This window comes from Erinaceus europaeus, chromosome 11 (genome assembly GCF_950295315.1).
Source record: "Erinaceus europaeus chromosome 11, mEriEur2.1, whole genome shotgun sequence".
Classification (NCBI taxonomy): Eukaryota; Metazoa; Chordata; class Mammalia; order Eulipotyphla; family Erinaceidae; genus Erinaceus; species Erinaceus europaeus.
Genome location: NC_080172.1, coordinates 2,737,924 through 2,750,686, shown reverse-complemented (window position 1 = coordinate 2,750,686; position 12,763 = coordinate 2,737,924).

Genomic DNA, 12,763 nt, shown 5'->3' with positions numbered 1-12,763 from the left:
TTCTTTGAACACAATGTTTCCATATATATGTATGTATGTTTGTTTGTTTTTAAACACAATAGCCCTGCTCCCTCAACACTTGATAACTTCCCATAAGCTCCGGCAGGCAGCTGATAGAAGCAGCACCAAGCAGTGACTAAGGCCATGCCATTTGGGGTTACACTTCTGTATGCAAATCCTAGCTCTAGTGCAGTAGCAGTGCTTTCTCTAGCAAGTGAACTTTGGAAGGGTCATTACAGTAAGTCAACGGGTGGCCGGTGGGCGGCTCAGCCATAAAGGTGTGGGATTGAGAGCCCGGGACCCTGAGTACCGTCCCTAACACTATACCAGGAAGGGGCTCTCTGCTCGCGTAAGAAGAAAAATAAGGATCTTATGTGATTTTTAACTATTTTTATTTATTGGATAAAGACAGACAAAAATTAAGAGGAAGGGGGTTAGACAGGGAGAGACAGAATGACACCTGCAGCCCTGCTTCATCACTCATGAACGTTTCCTCACAGATGGGGACTGAGGGCTTGAACCCGGATCCTTGTGCACAATGACATGTGCACTTCGCCAGATGCACCATCACTGCTAAAAAGAGAAAAATGAGTATTCTAAAAGAAAAAAAGAACCAGTGTGAAGTGTTTAGGCCACAAAGGAAGGATCTAGCAAGCATGAATCAGAGTTACTCCCGTGTTTTCACGTTTCGTTCCGGTCTACGCCCCTTATGACTTGTCAGTAACCTTGACAAAGTCATTCACCTAGTTTATGTTTTAAGTTTTAAAATTTTTTAAAATTATCTTTATTTATGTATTTGATAGTGACAGACAGAAATTGAGAGGGAAGAAGGAGATAGAGAGGGAGAGAGACACCTGGAGCCCTGCTTCACCACTCGCAAAGCTTTCTCCCTGCAGGTGGGGACTGGGGGCTCGAACCCAGATCCTTGTGCGCTGTGATGTGTGTGCTCAACCAGGTGCGCCACCACCCGGCCCCGCACCTAGTACTTTTCACTATTGTAAGTTGTGACTCAGGCAAAGCCCTTCAGCAGACCGTGTCTGTCAGGCAGGGCAGCGAGGTCAGAGTGGAGAGGAGGACTCCTACAACACCCACAGACCACTGCCACCCAGGAGGCGCCCACACACTTCCCTCTTCAAACAGATTTTTCAGAGAAGCTTTTTTTTTTTAAGTGAATTATTTCTTCTGGAAGCATATTTAACACTGTATCAGTACCATTACTTCTGTATGTTTATTTATACACGAGAAACAGAAAAAGAAATTGAAGGCCTGGGGCACTCATGAATATTTAAAAGTCTGAAGGCTGTGTGGTCCCAGTTATAACAGGTCTGATTAAGTCTTGAACATTATTTTGAAAAGCATTTTTTAAAATCTGTTCACAGAATCTACTATTGCTCAAATATAGGCTTTCCTGGTGATTATTTATTTGTGACCATATTCCTTCAAATCTCTCCTTTTTTAGCATGGGAATGTCTATCCTATCTATTTTTTTTAATTATCTTCATTTATTGGACAGAGACAGCCAGAAATTGAGAGGAAGGGGGAGGGAGAGAGAGAGAGACACCGGTGGACCTGCTTCATTACTCACAAAGCTTTCTCCCTGCAGGTGGGGACTGGGAGCTTGAAGCTGGGCCCCTGAGCATTGGTGACACGTGCACTCCACCAGGTGCGCCACCACCCAGTCCCTGTTCGTCCTATCTATCCTGGTATTTCCAAAGCATATGATTTGCCTGCTTCCAAAGGTCCTCGCTGGAGAGGATATTTTTCTTCTGATGATACAACTTGAGTCTTTGATTTAGATCCTAATTAGGTGAGATTTAGGACTTGTATATCTGATATTAGAATGGGGGGGGGGTTGAACCACTGAGCTGCAGATGAGAACGGTGCCTGGCACATAATACCCTGTGTTATGGAACAATACAGCTGTAAGTGGGAGCTGTCGTAGCTGTCACCGCTCACAGAGACGTCTGGAGTGCCCGCTAGCCAGCGCCCATCAGCATTCACTACTCACTCCGTCCTTCTGCGCTGTGTCTGCCTGTCCTGAAACATACAGGTTCCATGGGCAGCAACTATGCCAGCATTCACTCTGTCAAGCATCCTCCAGTCGGAGGGCAGACAGCACCATGGTTATGCAAAAAGACTCTCTCTCATGCCTGAGGCTCCAAAGTCTCAGGTTCAATCCCCTGCCTCCTATCTAACTCATGAAAAACAGACAGAAAGAAAAGTGAGTTACATACATTCCTACAGACAAAAATAGAAGCGAAAAGTACAAGTCACTGAAGTTTACAAGGTTATTTGTTTTGCCGACTGCTGAAAACTTGTCATCTCGGGGCCGGGTGGTGGTGCACCTGATCGGGCCCATGTATTACAATGTGCAAAGACCTGGGTTCAAGCCCCTGGTCCCCACCTGCAGGGAGAAAGCTTTGGAGTGAAGTGAGGCTGCAGGTGTCTCTCTGTCTTTCTCCCTCTCTATCATTTCCTTCCCTCTTGATTTCTGACTCTCTCTATCCAAGAAATAAAGATAAAAAATTTTCTTTAAAAAGTATTATCATCTAGGCGGGGGTAAACAGCATAGTGGTTATGCAAAGAGACTCTCATGCCTGAGGCTCCAAAGTCCCAGGTTCAATTCCCTGCACCAGCATGAGCCTGAGCTGAACAGTGTGCTCCGACAAACAAAACATCCCCCTGTCAATCTATAAGCATCCCCAGCCTGCAAAACACACCTGACAGACACATGTGCTCACAAGAAGTTCATACAAGCCAACAACTTATTTATTTAGTAGAAGTCATTCAGAAATGTGTGTGTGTGTGTGTGTGTGTGTGTGTGTGTGTGTGTGTGTGAACAGGGGCTCCCACAATACTGATAATGTCAGTTACAAACGCTGGCAGGACATAATTACTTTAAGACATTGACCAGCATCTAGAAGGGACTTGGCACTGAAGTAAATGCATTCTCTCACTGGCCTGATGGGAAGGACACAGTCCCATATTAACAGGGAATGGAAAAGGCCCAGAGGATTAAGCCATTTGCTACAGAATACACAGTTAGTCGATGGAGAGCCCCCCCCCCCCAAGTGCACACGTCCCACACGCTCTGCTCTGGCACACAAAATGAATTTGGTACTTGCCGCTTAAGTTTGCTTTCCTACGAATGCTGATGTCCACCTCTCCAAGACAAGTTAGTTCAGGTCTCTACAAACCCTGCTCCCCACTGTGAGGTATACCTGTACTTTAATACAAGATGAAAGGGGAGTTCATCTGCTGGAAGGGGGTGTGACGGTGCTACAGAGGTGCCTGTGGGGCCACATGTGCACTGGACTTTGGGTTCCAGAACACCTGGCTTTCCACTGAGTTCTGTGACTCATTAGGCATGGAGATTTGGTGTGCAGACGGTATGCTGGGTACAACACCAGTCCCTCACAGAGAGGCCATGCAGATTGATATGTGACAGGTATAGAACCACCTATTTAGAAAAGCACCTGGCATGCAATAGATGATACATATTTTTAAAGAATTCCCTTTTTAAAATTTTTGTAATTTATTATCGGATAGAGACAAAGAAATTGGGAGAAACTCTTCCCTGATCCAGCTTTTTGGTCCTTTTTCCAGCCATGACATCATCTCCCCAGACAATAACTTGGATCCACCTGCATATCAGATGTCAGGCTCAGAAAAAACAAAACAAAACTAGTATATTCATGGGCCCTTTTGGAATATAACCAAAATAGGCCTACTAACTATCTACAAAATGGAGACCCCCAAGTCTTCCTCTGCACTATTCTAGCTTTTTGGTTCATGATTAGTCAATAATTTGTTTGGCTTTATATGTTAACTCTTTTTTTTTCAGCCACCAGATTCCAGATGCTACCATGATCCCAACCAGACTTCCCTGGGCAGACAACCCCACCAATGTGTCCTGGAGCCCTGCTTTTGCAGATCCCTGCCCCACTAGGGCAAGAGAGAGACAGGCTGGGAGTGTGGATCGACCTGTCAACACCCATGTTCAGCGGGGAAGCAATTACAGAAGCCAGACCTTCTACCTTCTGCATCCCACAATGACCCTGGGTCCATACTCCCAGAGGGATAAAGACTAGGAAAGCTATCAGGGGAGGGGATGGGATGCAGAGTTCTGGTGGTAGGAACTGTGTGGAGTTGTACCCCTCTTATCCTATTGTTTTTGTCAGTGTTTCCTTTTTATAAATAAAAATTAGAAAAGAAGAAGAAGAATTCACCATCTTCACCTCATCTTGGATGGAGCTTGAAAGAGTCATATGAAGTGAGATCAGCCAGAAAGAGAATGATGAATGTGGGATGATTTCACTCATGGACAGAAGTTGAAAAACAAGAACAGAAGGGAAAATACTAAGTAGAACTTGGACTGGAGCTGGTGTATTGCACCAAAGTCAATGACTCTGGGATGGGGGTTGTTCAGGTCCTGGAACAGGACGGCAGAGGAGGACCTGGGGGGGGGGGGGTTAGAGTGTGATGTGGGAAACTGGGAAATGTGACACACGGACCAACGAGGGCACTTCCTGCCGACTGTAAACCATGAGTCCCGGTTCAGGGGAAGGGCCCTCCACTTTGCGAGGTGCCTGTGAGCTGGGGAAAGAACCGGAAGTGCTCAGCAGAGCTTCCTGGAAAATGAGCCCTCAGCCCTCAGCAGGGGCTTCCTCACGAGGTTTGGCCTAAATAACAGCTGAAGACTTGATGAAGCAGATTCTCCTTCCTGGGTTTGTCCGCGGTGTGCACATGATCTAACCACAAAATAATCACTGGCTTTGCACTTTTCAGCATTTTTTTTTCATGTTCTCTGACAGGAACAGGAAGACAAAGGCAGCTAGGCTCATAAAATGATTGGAAAAATACCTGACTGGCCACAGCGTCTTCCTGCTCTTAGCCCAGTTTTCTGCAGCCACTTCAGACCCACCATTCAGTGTTTACCTCATGGACATTCTCCAACACTGAGAGGGCTCTAGATAGACCCTGGCCAGGACTGGAAACTGATAAAAACAGAGCTGGCAAAAATCTGTATTGATTATGCATTTCTTTCCTCCTCTTTCTCCCCTCAAGCAATGGGAAACTACTCAGCCCTTCCATGATGCTAAGCCAGTCTTTCCCATCCTCTGCCCAGCCAGTCTTGATTCCCCCGCCCCCACCCCCAGCTGTACCAAGGAAATGACAAACGGGGACTCACGAGAGGCTATCAATCATTGTCACCAAGAGGAGAATGAAAGGAATCCAACATATGTTCTTGCAAAGACCTCCCACTCTCCACGCCCACCCTCCTCCCCCTCACTGGTACACAAGCTTGTTAAGAAGCATCACGTGCACATGATCTGTTAACAGCCCTGCAGCAGGAATGCAGGAGGACAAGGGAATAGAAGTACTCCAAGCATCCTTCTTCTGCTTTTTAGATGTATGTCCCTCTGTACTGTTCACAGCTCACATCCTCCATAGGACAGACAGACACAGAGTTTCACACCAAGTGAGGGTTCACAATCCAGTGCCCAGTGAGCAGAAGGACAGGTGATTACGCCAGTGCCGCCTGTACTGCTGACCACCAGGACACTTGATAAGTCAAATCCTATGGCAACAACTCCAACTCCAAGTCTGTAGAAATAAAAGGATGTTGTGAAGGGAAGAGGGACATGTGCTGATGGGGGGGTGCAGGACAGGCTACTTGCACCATTAGATCCTAACATGCCTTTACTCTGACTAAGCAACGTATAAGAAAGAAATTATCAGGGAGTTGGGCGGTAGTGCAGCAGGTTAAGCACATATGGTGCAAAGTATAAGGACCGGAGTAAGGATCCTGGTTTGAGTGCCAGGCTAGTGTGGGGGTGTCTCCTCCTGAGCACGTGCTCTCTGGGTTGGAGAGAACACGACCGGAGCCAGCCTGGGCTGCTACTCACTCAGTGATGCAAGGGAGATGACTCATGAACAGAGCTCTGGTGGCGAGGCAATTTGATTCTTTATTGATCAGAGAGCCAAGGCTTTTAAAAGGCAGACCCAGAAGTTGCAATTTGGAAATGGAAATGGCTTTCCATGGTTTGGAAAGGGGTGGAGAAAGGCAGAAGGAGGCTGGGAAAAGCAGGGTCTTTCTTAGCAACTGTTGAGGGTTTTAACTGGTAGGATTAATAATACCCTGCAGGCAGGGAGGGTCTTGAGGTTAGAAAGAAGAGAGATCAAAGGAATGGAATGGGTGGCGATCTTTCAGGCAAAACAATGATTATGTAGATAGGCCCTAGTATCAGGAATGCAGGGTGGAGCAGGGGGAGCTGGCTTAATGTTTTAAGGAATGCCAGGCTCCTGGAGGCAGAAAAATGCAGGGTGCTTTGTGAGGAAGGGAGTCCGATGAGATGGGTCAAATCTTGGGGAGTCATGTCCCTCCTTGCTCAACCTCTCAGTAGAGAAAGAGAGAGACTGACAGGATGGATGTCTCCTCAAGTCAAGCCTTGCCAAGCTCAACCACATCCTCACAATTTCCCAACATCGAGCCCCCAGCTCCGCACCTGCAGGGGGTTGCTTCACAAGCAATGAAGCAGGTCTGCAGGTGTCTGTCTTTCTCTCCCCATCACTGTCTTCCCCTCCTCTCTCCATTTCTCTCTGTCCTGACAGTGACGACATCAATAACAACAACAATAACTACAACAACAATAAAAAAACAATAAGGGCAATAAAAGGGAAAATAAATAAATATTTTAAAAAAGAAAGAAATTATCAACCATGAAGGGCCTGCTCTACCAGCGAGGGAACGAGTCACAGGGACACTGCAAATAAGCAACTCACACACTGCTTCGCACGAGAGACTGAACGTAGGTGCCTAACAGAGCTCGAGTACTGGCTAGTTTTTCCTATTTGTGGCAGTTTAGTGAGATGGGGAACTTCAGTGAAGTGAGTTTCACTAACAGGCATGCAGAAATATACACTTTCTTGTGAATTTTTGTCATGTGAGTTCATAGGTGAAATGCTAAGGGAATTAACATATTAGGCTGGTGGGCCATTTTTAAAGTTCTGTGTGTGCTCGATAGGAAGATTTTTTAAAGTGGTAAAAGTCACAATGACTACCTCAATTTTTTACAATATTTATTTATTTACTTTCCCTTTTGTTGCCCTTGTTTTTTTATTGTTGTAATTATTATTGTTGTTACTGATGTCGTCATTGTTGGATAGGACAAAGAGAAATGGAGAGAGGAGGGGAAACAGAGAGGGGGAGAGAAAGACAGACACCTGCAGACCTGCTTCACCACCTGTGAAGCGACGCCCCTGCAGGTGGGGATCTGGGGGCTCGAACCAGGATCCTTACGCTGGTCCTTGCACTTTGCGACATGTGCGCTTAACCCAGACTCCCTACTACCTCAATTTTTTTAAAGTTCAGGTCTGTTACACCAGGAGCAAACTAGATTAGATGCATACTCAACCCTGTTGATGGACTATTCAGAGCTCACTGGGAAACTAAGAAACAGGAGAGATGGGACAAGGGCCTACAACACTCTACACTGCATACACACTGTTACACAGCAAGCTTAGTGAGTACAAGTTCTAACTGCGCTAGAACTGCAATGTCGAACACTCAGGCCCGTGCTCTGCAAGCCACAGCCCGGCTGTTTCCCTTAGCTGGACATCTTCCCCAGATTCTACCACCTGCTCCACCCACAGCAGCTCACCAGACGGCAGCACTTGCCCCTGCTGCCCGATGTCCTGTGATGGTCTCTGTAGTTAATCATGAACTAGACAGTCCCGCCATTCACAATACCTCCGAATCAAAGGCAGCCAGGGACAGAAGTTTCTGTCAAATGTCCGCACCCTTAACAGTGCTATATAAAAAGAAGCCCTGGATCCAAAGGTAGGCAGAAGCCCCTTGGGGGCTTAAAAGCCTGGCTTTCTTAAAGAATACATGTTGTAAAGCGCAGGGACCGGCGTTAGGCTCCCAGTTCGAGCCCCTGGATCCCCACCTGCAGGGGAGTCGCTTCACAGGCGGTGAAGCAGGTCTGCAGGTGTCTGACTTTCTCTCCCCCTCTCTGTCTTCCCCTTCTCTCTCCATCTCTCTCTGTCCTATCCAACAATGACGACATCAACAACAACAACAATAATAACTACAACAACAATAAAAAACAAGGGCAAAAAAGGGAAAATATATATATATATGTTTTAAAAAAAGAACAAAAGAATACATGTTAACATAGTTATAGACTAACAGTCAACCCCTATCTGTGACCTTCGGAAAACTACTATAGTTTCCAATGGAACGAAAGGGGACATAGTACTCTGGTGGTGAGAACAGTGTGTAATTCTACCCGTTATCTTATAGTTTTGCAAATCAGTATTAAATTATTAATTAAAAAATAATACAAGTAAAATGTGTAATATACTAAGGTTCTAACTCTTTAGAAGTCTGTTCCTTTTTATTTAATTTATTATTATTATTATTGTTATTAGATAGAAATTGAGAGGGGAGGAGGCAGAAAGGGAGAGAGACAGAGAGATACCTGCAGCTCTGCTCCACCACTCGTGAAGCTTTCCCCCTACAGAAGGGGGCCAGGGGCTTGAACCTCAGTCCTTGTTCATTGTAATGTGTGCGCTTAACCAGATGCCTGACCACCCGGCCCCTAGGAGTCAGTTTCTATGTGATCTGCTAGTTCCTGAGTCAGTACAGTAGCTACCTGGGGTGGAGTGACCATCTGAAGCAGGAAGTGGGGAGAGAAAGGGTACCAGGCCAGCACTGACCTGGAGCCAGCAGAAAGCAGCAGTGGCGGGTGGGACCCAGTCCTAGAGCATTCTCGGGGAACTAGGGGACTCCATTGCCACCCTGTGAGGACTCAGTCAGACAGTCTTGGAGGCACCCCAGAATTTCTAGACAGAGAACTAAGTGCCGCTTCAACAATCTAACAATTTCATCACTGTCCTGTGTTGAAATAAACAGCAGAAACAGACAATATATATATTTTTTGTGACAAATCCATACAGAGAGGGGGAAAATCCACAACACTAAAATAAATAAATAAATAAATAAATAAATAAATAAATAAAGCAATGGTCCCTTATGTTGGGAACAGAAATTACAGAAAAGGACAGCTTTTGTCTTTATTTTTGGGGACAGTGGGAGCAAGAAGTCATATATTGCACGACAGAGTAGTAAAAAGCAAAATTCAAATCTTTTAGCTGAATATGACATCCAGTGAGTACAGAGAAACTCAATAGGAAGAGTGACAGCTACAAATTGAAAGTGGCCGCGGGCAGGGGACAGACACACACAGAGGTCCGCCCTTCACCGGGAAGCTCAGAGCCCTGGGACTGACTGACTGACACCCAGACGGGCACAGGTGTCGCTGTCTCCGAGCACAAACCTGCTGGAGGCAGGAGGGGGCCAGTTGCCTAAAGCACCCAGAGCCAGTGTGGCTTCCTAACTCTTAAGGCCACCATCAGATCTGCTTCAAATGTTTCCTCTTTAACAAAGTCACCAGCGACCACACACAGAGACATGCTGGAAGCCACAGAGAGCGTCACGTGCAGGTTTTAGGGAACTGGAGCTGGTGATGGAGAATGCTGCTGCGCCCCAGCGTTCTTGGGTTGCAGGAAATATGGCTTGGCAGATAGGATTGCCAGCTCTGCACAACAACAAATCCTGCAGCTCAGGTTTCACAGTGCCTCCACTTCAGGGCCTAACACCTCCCAGAGCTGGCTATCTGTCAGACGCAGGAGCTGAAGCCTAGCAACCATCCTCTTTGTGATCTTCACAGATACAGACACTGCTAACAGTACTGCCAGACCACCGACACAAACCGCTTTCAAGTCTTGAGTCAGGATTCTAATGAAATGGACGGCACACACAACAGAAAAACGGGAATGGATGTGATCCCCGCCGGACACCATCAAGCAGGCAGGGGCTTAGACTGAAGCTCAGCCCCCCCAAGCCTAGAAGAGCACACAGGAGCCTTGCACACACAGATAAACAACAAATTTCAGGTGGCTCCAGCTAAGAGGAAAGAAGCAACTCCCACTTCAAGTGATTTTCAGCCAGGAGGGACCAAACTCTTGGCGAGACCTGTGCCCAGGGGGCTTGAGGCATTCAAGGAGACACAGAAGAAGAGCCGAGATTTTTATCAGCAGGGAGAGTGTCAGTGAGAGTATCGAGTAGCCAGGTAGAGCAGAAGGGCGAGTCACCGCTAGTCACCTAAATGATTCACAGAAATTGGAGTCCCTCCAGACCAGGGCTAACTGGAGCCTCGGAGGTGGACGCACATAGCAGGGCTTGCAAGCCGGTGCCTACGGGGTGAGCCGGTTGGGATCCCACCCCACAGCTGCCAGTGGGAACCACCTGAACCCTGTGCCTTTAGGGCTTCCTGTGCTGATGCTGCCACCATGCCATCCTGACGTCCCTGGGCAGACGACCTCAGCGATGTGCCCTCTCCAGAGCCACCTCCCCAGAGCCCTGCCCCACTAGAGACAGACAGACACAGGCTGGGGGTATGGACCCACCTGCCAACACCCATGTCCAGCGGAGAAGCCATGACAGAAGCCAGAACTCCCACCTTCTGCTCCCCATAAAGAATTTGGGTCCCTGCTCCCAGAGGGATAAAGAACAGGGAAGCTTCCAGTGGAGGGGATGGGACACGGAACTCTGGTGGTGGGAACTGTGTGGAATTGTACTCCTGTTATCCTACAGTCTAGTTAATCATTGTTAAATCACTAATTTTAAAAAAAGCTATATAAAAAAAGAATTTCCTGCACTGAGGATTGATCAATCTATGCTTTTTATGAGCATCCAGGATTCTTTTAAAATATTTTAAAAATCATTTTATTGGGCCCTGAATGATTTACAGTACAGTTTTTGACACATGGTACAATTTATTTCCCTGTGCTAGTTGTCTGCAAAACACTCTTTCCCTCCAACAACAGTCAAAGAGTGGAAACAACTCAAGCATTCACCAGTCAGCGCAGAGATAAACAACAGGAAGTGTGTCCACATGATTCACTATGTGACTACAAAACAGAAATAAACATCATGATAGGGTGGCCTGGGAGGTGGCACAGTGGATACAGTATTAGACTCTCAAGCATGAGGTCCTGAGTTCAATCCCCAGCAACACATGGACCAGGAGTGGTATCTGATTCTTTGTCTCTCTCCTCCTAGCTTTCTCATGAATAAAAGAAAATACTTTGAGAGAAAAACCCACCAAGAACATCATGATAGGGGTGAACCTTGCAGACATCACGCTAAGTGGAGTGATCAGATGCATGAGGACAAACACCACATAATTTCCCTTAGGAAAGGTAGAAAATACACTGACGGTGGTGTGGAAATGAGAAATTTGTGTTTAATGAGTCTGAAGTGTCTATTTTGCCAGATAAAGTTTGTGGAGACAGTGGTTTGATCTGCACAAACACTGTGAATGCATTTAATATCACTGAAAAGAGTAAATTTCCAGTCAAGTATACTTCACTGACATTTTTACAATAACTCGATCAATAAGTAAATAATATAGAGATCTTACGAGATCCACCACACGGATGGCACACTGCACAGGGTCCTGGCACAGGGAACTGGTCGCCAACGAGGGGACACGTCCACCCCACCCCTGACACAGACACAGCAAGTCACAGGGGCGCTGTATTTCTGTCCCAGCTGCCTGCTTTGGTTTGACACACACAAGACTCATTGATCTCAGACCCAAAGTGCAGAATCCTCTCCATTCTCAATTCAAATAGCCGGTGGGTTCTACGACCTCTGCCTTGATCCTCCGACTCTGTTATTTCTCCCTCTCCACTGCAGTCAGCCCCACTCGGGCCCATCCTGGCTGGCCTGGACCGTCAGCCCCTCCTGCAGACGGCTGCCCCGTCCCCGGGGCTTCACCATTCCACTCACATACTCACAAAGGGTTCCCTTTCCTCTCTTGTGTGTGCTGAAAGAAGTGAACGATGAGGTGACTTCATCACGCCTCGTCAGCTCTGCTGTTCAGTGGGAAACTGTCAGCTTGTTTTGACTGTCGTTTCCTAGCCACGCGGAGCAACGCAGTGACTCAGTTCTCTCCGGGAGAACACACCTGTGTACTTCCAAGGTGCGAGCAAAGAGTCAGTGGATGGAAGTGGAAGAAAATCTGAAGGAATCTTGAGCTTCCTATGCCTACAGCTTCCTTCACATGCCTTGCACAGCTCTGGGGATCGCAAGGTCCTCAGTCAGGACACCTTGTGGTCTGGGAGGCGGCCAAGTGGATACAGTATTGGGTTCTCAAGCAGCAAGTCCCAAGCTGATCCCTGGCATTGCATATGCCAGAGTTAAACTCTCTCTCTCTTAAATAAATAAGTCTTTTAAAAACTGTTTTTATTTATTTACTATTGGATAGAGACAGAGAGAAATTGAGAGGTGAGGAGGAAATAGAGAGAGACACATACGAGGACCAGTGGTGGCACACCTGGTTGAGCACACGTTACAATGTGAAAGGGCCGGAGTTCGACCCCTGATGCCCATCTGCAGGGGGAAAGCTTTGCAAGTAGTGAAGCAGGTCTGCAGGTGTCTCTCCCTCTCTATCTTCCTGTCCTCTCTCAATTTCTCTCCGTCCTATCCCATAAGATGGAAAAAAATTGGCTGCCAGGAGCCGTGGATTCTTAGCGCCGACATCGAGCCCCAGCGCTAACCCTGGATGCAAACACAACTAAAAGCAGTGATTAGAGAAAAGTAGTCACTTCATGCTGTAGCCTCCAATACAACTGAACGAGAACCAGTCATACTGACAGTGGGGCTCAATGCACAGAAGTTACAGGCTCT